Source organism: Alexandromys fortis, unplaced genomic scaffold (genome assembly GCF_014885135.2).
Source record: "Alexandromys fortis isolate MF-2015 unplaced genomic scaffold, M_Fortis_MF-2015_v1.1 scaffold_70, whole genome shotgun sequence".
Lineage (NCBI taxonomy): Eukaryota > Metazoa > Chordata > Mammalia > Rodentia > Cricetidae > Alexandromys > Alexandromys fortis.
This window is the reverse complement of record NW_026067955.1, coordinates 3810898-3817961: the sequence shown is the minus strand read 5'-3', so window position 1 is coordinate 3817961 and position 7064 is coordinate 3810898.

Genomic DNA, 7064 nt, shown 5'->3' with positions numbered 1-7064 from the left:
ATGTTGAGCCTGTTTTCCAGCAGGAAGAGCCTGGCTGGATCATTGACAGGATGGAAGTTGACCCTGCAGAGAATGTTCACTCACCTGAAGGGAATGGATTGAGCATCCAGCACCTGACATATTTGTTCCTGAGCCTATGTCACAAGGAGGCCCAGGACCAGCATTGCCAGAGCCATGGCTGTTTATTTCGAATGAGCTGTCTCTTTGCCGTCATACTGGAGAAGCTGTTTGGGTCATAAGCATTTAACCTCTGAACTTTCGCTCTGGACCGGAGCAGCTGTGGGTGGCAGGAATGTGGGGAGGGAGGAAATATCAGAGTCAGCAAGCATGGGCCTCCATCTAAGGGTTGGCCGGGCTTCCAGAAAGAAAAAAAAAAAACTCAAGTAGCTCTTTGTGGTCACAGAGCATACACTTCTTTCAGTGTTTTAGAGTCTGAAGAAAAGCCTGGAAGGAGTCTTATCGCTCGGGAAGTAATCGGTTGTTTACTGAGCTTCATCTGCATACAGCAGCGTGACTGAGGACCAGGAGACACTGTCCAAAGAACTCCCTAGCCTTTGTTCAGCAGATACATCGACAAAGGCACACAGACACACCAGATCGCTTCATCCTTAGTCGCCTGGGCCGGGCTTTTTGTGTTGCTTTTCTGCCTTCTCAGCCCATAAGAGCCTGTTCAGTCTCCAGAGTTCTTCCCGATGACTTGATTTTCTTGTGCTCACCAACAAGTTGGGTCTGGCTCATATTAAACACTCAGGGAGTTTTTGATATGCCCACACCCTGAGTGGGGTATATTGTTACGTAATGGCTTCCAAACGAGTTTTGCCTTTCTGGATCCCTCTTCTTGTGTTATCCTTTATATGTTGATGCTGGGCTTTGCCATAGGATTTGCTTTGGCTATTGAGTCCTTTGTAAACATGAAAGAAGAAGAGGAAGAGGAAGAGGAAGAGGAAGAGGAAGAAGAAGAAGAAGAAGAAGAAGAAGAAGAAGAAGAAGAAGAAGAAGAAGAAGAAGAAGAAGCAGCTAGTAAAGTCCTTATCCGTTGGAATGTCTCATGTGAAGAGCCCGAGGAGCTGCTAGAGACACTTGGCCCAGTCAATAGGCAGCTCTGAAAACCAAACGTGTGAGAGACCATTTGGCATCCTCCAGTATTCACAAAGATGCTTAATGTCTGGGGCCAGGAAATGCCAGCAGATGAATTGCTTAGCTCAGCAGTAAGCTGCTCTTAGAATCATGTTCCAGGCCTGCCTGAAACACTTGGAGGCTAAGGCTGGAAGACCATGAGTAGAAGGCTGCTGGGGCTGCAAAAATAAATTTTGACAAAACAAAACAAAACACAGACACACACAAACATAAATGACCTGAAGTATAATTTTAAGCCACTGAAATTTGGTATATTATACAATAATAAATCATTGAAATGCCATTTCTGTAAAAAAAAAACAAACCAATGGTAGTTTTTAAGTCAAAAAATAGGAAATGTCATATTTCATCTATCAATTTTGATTAGGAGTGTTTATTTTTATTGAGATCCATGTGTGTTTGTGTGTGCACATGCACCTACATGTGCACAGGCATGAGTGTCTGTGTGTGTGTGTGTGTGTAGCACCCTGTTCCCTTTGGTTGTATCTAGTCTGTGCTTTTACCTTGCCTTTGAATGAAATCCCATGCTACTATGCTTTTGGTGTGAGTCTTAATTATCACGCATTGCTGTGGTAAAACACCCTGAAAAAAGCAACCTAAAGGAGAAGGGATAATTTGGCTCACAGTTCTGGGTTGTAGTTCATCATTGGTGGAAAAGACAAGGAGACAGAAACTTAAAACAGCCAATCATGTTGTAGTCACAGTCAAGAGCAGCCAGGAAGGAATCAATGCATCAGCAGTAGTGCTCAGCTACATCCCACTCTATCCAGTTCAGAATCCTCTGCCTAGGGAATGGTGCCACCCACAATGGGCAGATCTTCCCACCTCAATTCAGCCCTCCACAGATGTGCCCGCAGGCTAACTTGATCTAGATCAGGGGTTCTCAACCTGTGGGTTGTTACCCCTCACAGGGGTTGTGTATCAGATATTATGCTTATCAGATATTTACATTATCATTCACAACAGTAGCAAAATTATAGTTATGAAGTAGCAACAAATATAATTACAGTTGTGGGTCACCACAACATGAGGAAGTGTATTAAAGGGTAGAAGCATTAGGAAGGTTGAGAACCACTGATATAGACAGTCCCTCAATGAGATTCTCTTTCGGGGTGGTTCTAGTGTCTATTAAGTTGAAAATTAGCAATGACCATCCCAGGGGTCTTTTCAGTTCTCTGAATAAGATGCTAAGGATCTGGAAACACCCAGTCCTGTGTCCACTGGTAATACATCCTCCCATCCATCCATCCATCCATCCCTCCCTCCATCCATCTGTCCACCCATCCAAAAATTACTCATCCTATGTGTCATCTACTCAGTCAGTAAACTTGATTTGCGGTCAGCTGATGCTTTAGGAGTCTCAAAGGTGATAAAGGATTCAGGAATCCAGGTGAGAGACCAGTCCTGGATTGGCTGAGGAAAGAAATGAGGAGTGGTAGAGCAGAGGTGACAGGGAGGGAGGGGTGATAGGGAGGGAGGGGTGAGCTACAGAGAAGAAGGGATGTTGAAGGCAGAACATAGATTTAGTAGCTAACTTGTCTGTGGACAATGGAAGAGGAAAAGACCATGATAATACACACAATTATCAACAACCAAGTATTTATTAGTGTCAGGTTCACGAACATTAATGACTGGCATTTGTCACCCACTGCCAGCATGCCAGGTTCTAGGTGCTTTATGGGCTCTGTACTCCTCACAACCCAATGAGGTAAGTGCTGTCACTGTGTCCATATTTCAGATAAGAAAATGGAGACACTGAGAGATGAGTAGCTTGTTCTAGGTGATGCAGCTAGTAAGAGGCAAGGGTGGGATGACTCTTGGGTGTCCAGTTCAGTGCCAAGTGTCTTCCTTGGACATAGGAAGTGAAGGAGGAAGGTGCACAAGCAGAGATGCCCGGGCTCATGCTGGTGAGAGCTAGGGGAAGGCGGTGTGTGCCTAGGCAGGAGGCCAAGGAGAGCAACCACACTGGAAAGATCAGTTTTGACACCATCAGCTTGACGACGTGGGGGTGGACACCATGGGCAGGGGACAAAATGTCAAGGGCAAAGTCAATGACAGGATCTGGGAGGAAGCCCAAGAGCAAACTCACCTGTGGAGGAAGCATCAGATTCAGCTTGTGGAAAGGCGTGAGACAGACACCAGAAACAGTGTGTGGTGGTACAGGAGGGAGGGAGAAGTGTCTCTCCCAGGGAATTCTGTTGGGAGTGTCAGTAACACCAAGGGGTGGATGTACTGAGGAGGGCTGTAGAGCAGCCACTGAAAGGCTATGCTTGGGGCGGAATGCCTGAAGGCTTCCAGCTCCCAAAGCACCTGGGTCAGTGTCTCATGGTGCAACATAATCTCGGTGCTTTATGAATGTGCAGTTCCTGGAGCCTGCTCCTAAGACTTGCATTCATAAGGTATGAGGTTCAGGTCCAGGAATCGGAATGTTTAACAAGGTAAGGGCCTGAAGATGGTATTTCTTTCCCCACCTGCCCCAGATTCTGACTTCTTGTTAAATGATCCATGGCCTCTGCTCAACATGTGAGCGGCCAACCTTTTCAGTTCATGCCTTTCCCCAGGGCCTTGCCTCTGGTGGACAGTCATGCTCAAAGCCTACAATGAGCAAAATCTCTGTCTCTGTGCCACACACACACACACACACACACACACACACACACACAGAGGAAGTCAAACAGAAAGCTACTTGCTTCCAAAATAAACTCACACCCTCTCCCTGAGTGTACCCATTCTCCTTGATCCCTGAAGCTAAGCAGGATTGGCCTTGGTTAGTATTTGGATGGGAGAGATAAATACAGGCAAGTGCCTGCCTGCAAACACAACTACTCCAACAAAAGAGAGGGAGAACAGAAAAATACCTAAATAAATATATCTATGCTTAGTGTATAGGAGACATAGAGGGAAAGGATGAGAACTGCGGGGAAAACAAGAGTTGGGGAAAGTGGGAGGAAGAGCAGAGGGACTAACCATGAGACAAATAGCAGTTACCCTAGGCCAGCAGTCTCTGGAGCATTTCCCACACATGCTAAGGGCTTCGGACTTGCTCTTCAAGAGATGGAAAGTCCATGTGATTCTGACGTAGAGACTCTGTCTTTCAGAGCTCTCTGTCTCCTACAACACCCAGCAGAGGGACCCTGGAGTGTACTTGGGACTGGCAAACACAGGCCTTGGAGTCTGTCTCTTCTAAGCTATGGAAGGCAAAGACTATAGTGTGGGGGATAAATCATGGGGACTGAAGATGACAGGAAAGAAAGAGGACACCACTCCAAGCCATGCCTCAAACGGAAAAAAAAAGAAGGGGAGACGAATTCCTTTCCTATCGAAATATGTATTTAAAATAATCCCAGCAAATAAAGTTGAGTTTTTGCAGGCTGGGTTAAGGGAGGAGAACTAGAAAGGTACAAAAAAACAGCAAAGTAGGAAAAATAAGCAGAGCAGAAAAGAATATAAAAACAGGAAGTCTGCAGGCAGCAATTCCCTATGAGGTCATCGGCAAAGGCCCCGGAGGTGGATTCTCTGCAGGCCATGGGTGTGGAAAGGAAAGCAAGAGTGTGAGCCTTTTCTGGTAGCCTTGGGCATGAGAACAGGGCAGAACACAGTCAATGCCAGAGGCAGCCGGAAAATTTGAAAGCTATTTGTATGTGGGATGGGTGTGGGGTGTGGGGTGATGTGAATAAGGAGCTAGGACTCCCTGTGTGAGAGTGTGCCAAAGGACAACCTTGGTATCATTCCTCAGGGAACCAGCCACCTTGTACTTTTGAGACAGGGTCTCTGGCCCAACGCTCACCACGCAGGATAACCAGTGAGCTCCTGGATCCTTCCCCAGTGATGAGACCATAAGCGTGAGAAAACTAAGGGCTTACTCACTGATGAGACAGAAAGCCCTGACATCTACGGTTCTCCAAGTCAGTTTCCCAGAGTTGCCCACTTGGCGGGGAGGTGTGCGCGAAGTAGATGGAAATGGAAATACTCCGGGCAGGGTCTTGTTTGCATAGCATCCAAATGGAACTACTTTCTGTCTTTAAGGACAAAATACTCTAGTTCTCAGGCCAGGCCTCACTTTCCAAGAGTCAATGAACACACAGATGTCAGTCACAAGGCTTTGCTGGTCTCAATTGTTTTCAGCCACTTTGAAATAAATTTTGTGATCCATCTACCTGATAAAATAAAGGGCCAAAATAAAACCAAGATAAAATTCACCTGGGCTTCCTCTTCCCTCTCTGGGTTCAATCACCACCTCTTCTTTGATAAAACAAAAAAGTCCAGGCCTGAGAGCATTGCTCTATCGTGACCTTTGATGTGTTGCCATCTGGTGGTCTAAGTGGGTCACTGCATGTGTATGCTTCAACGTCCAGCATTTATAGAATGTTCACTGTGTCAGGCACTGTATGGTAATAATTGTAGTCACTTCTTCACACTGAAAATAAGGGTCTGCCTGTGTAGCTAGACGTTCACCCTGGAATAGAGGTGATCGCACTCTGGATGTCTCACAGTTGCTGTATTACAGGAACCCATAACCATCATGAGGGAGGAAAGGGTTTATTTGACTTACATTTTCCATCGTGGCCCATCCTTAAGCAAAGTCAGGACATGGAGTGTGGAACCGAGGCAGAGACCATGGGGGAACGCTCTTACTGACCTGCTCCCTCTGGCTTGGGCACAGCTTACTTCCTTGTACAATCCAGGATCACCTGCCCAGGGAATGGTACCACCCACAGTGGACTGGGTGCTCCTAAATCAATTACTAATCAGTAGTTCCCACAGGCCAATCTGATGGGGACAATTCCTCAACTGAGTGGCCCTCTCTCCAGGTGTGTCAAGTTGAGCTGTCACAGCAAGCCCGAGTCAGACATCACTGCAAGCCTGAGTCAGACATCACTGCAAGCCTGAGTCAGACATCTTTTTTTTTTTTTTTTTTTTTTTTTTGCTACCATTATAAATGGAAGGATTGCCTATCCTCTTTCCCTGGAGTATCTATCCTCTTTCCCTGAATGTATGCAAACAAATCCAGATCTCTGAACAGTTACCAATGGAGACAGAGACTGAGAAACAGCTGGCCCATCAGCTGAGGACTTCAACAGGGTTGGGATGACGGCTGAATGGGAAAGGTGCCTTTCTCTCTCTCCCTGTCTCTCTGTCTCTCTCTCTCTCTTCCTTCCTTTTTTCTCTTTTTGTTTTTTCAAGACAGGGTTTCTTTGTAGCTTTGGAGCCTGTCCTGGAACTAGCTCTTGTAGACAAGGCTGGCCTCAACCCCACAGAGATCCACCTGCCTCTGCCTCCCGAGTGCTGGGATTAAGGCATGCGCCACCATTGCCTGGCTGGTAAGGTGCTTTCTATACCAGCATAAGGACCCACATCCAAGCCCCAGAACCCACATAAAAGATCATCCATGGTGACACATGCCTGTAACCCAGCACTGGAAGGCAGATTTTAGTGACAGCAGACTGTGAACAGCCGGTTTAGCCAAACCAGGGAGCTCCAGTTTCCCCGAGACACCCTGTATCAGAAAATGAAGCAGAGAAGCAGTTGAAGGAAACACCTGGCATTGATCTCTTGCTGTGAGTGCTGGTGTGTGTTCATGTATGCAGGTAGGTGTGGTGTGCACATTTAACATGCGTGTGAATGCACGTAGAGGCCTGAGGACAATCTCAGCCATCACTCCTCAGTCGTCATATACCTTAGTTATTTATTTTTTGGAGACAGTGTCTCTCACTGGCCTAGGGAATGCTAATTAGGCCAGACTACCTGGCCAGCAAGCTCCAGATGTCCGTGTCTACCTCCCCAGTGCAAGCTTCAGATGTCTGTCTCTACCTTCCCAGGGCTAGGATTATAAATCTGTGAACACCATGCCATGCCTGTGTGTGTGTGACAGAGAGAGAGAGAGAGAGAGAGAGAGAGAGAGAGAGAGAGAGAGAGAGAGAGAGAGA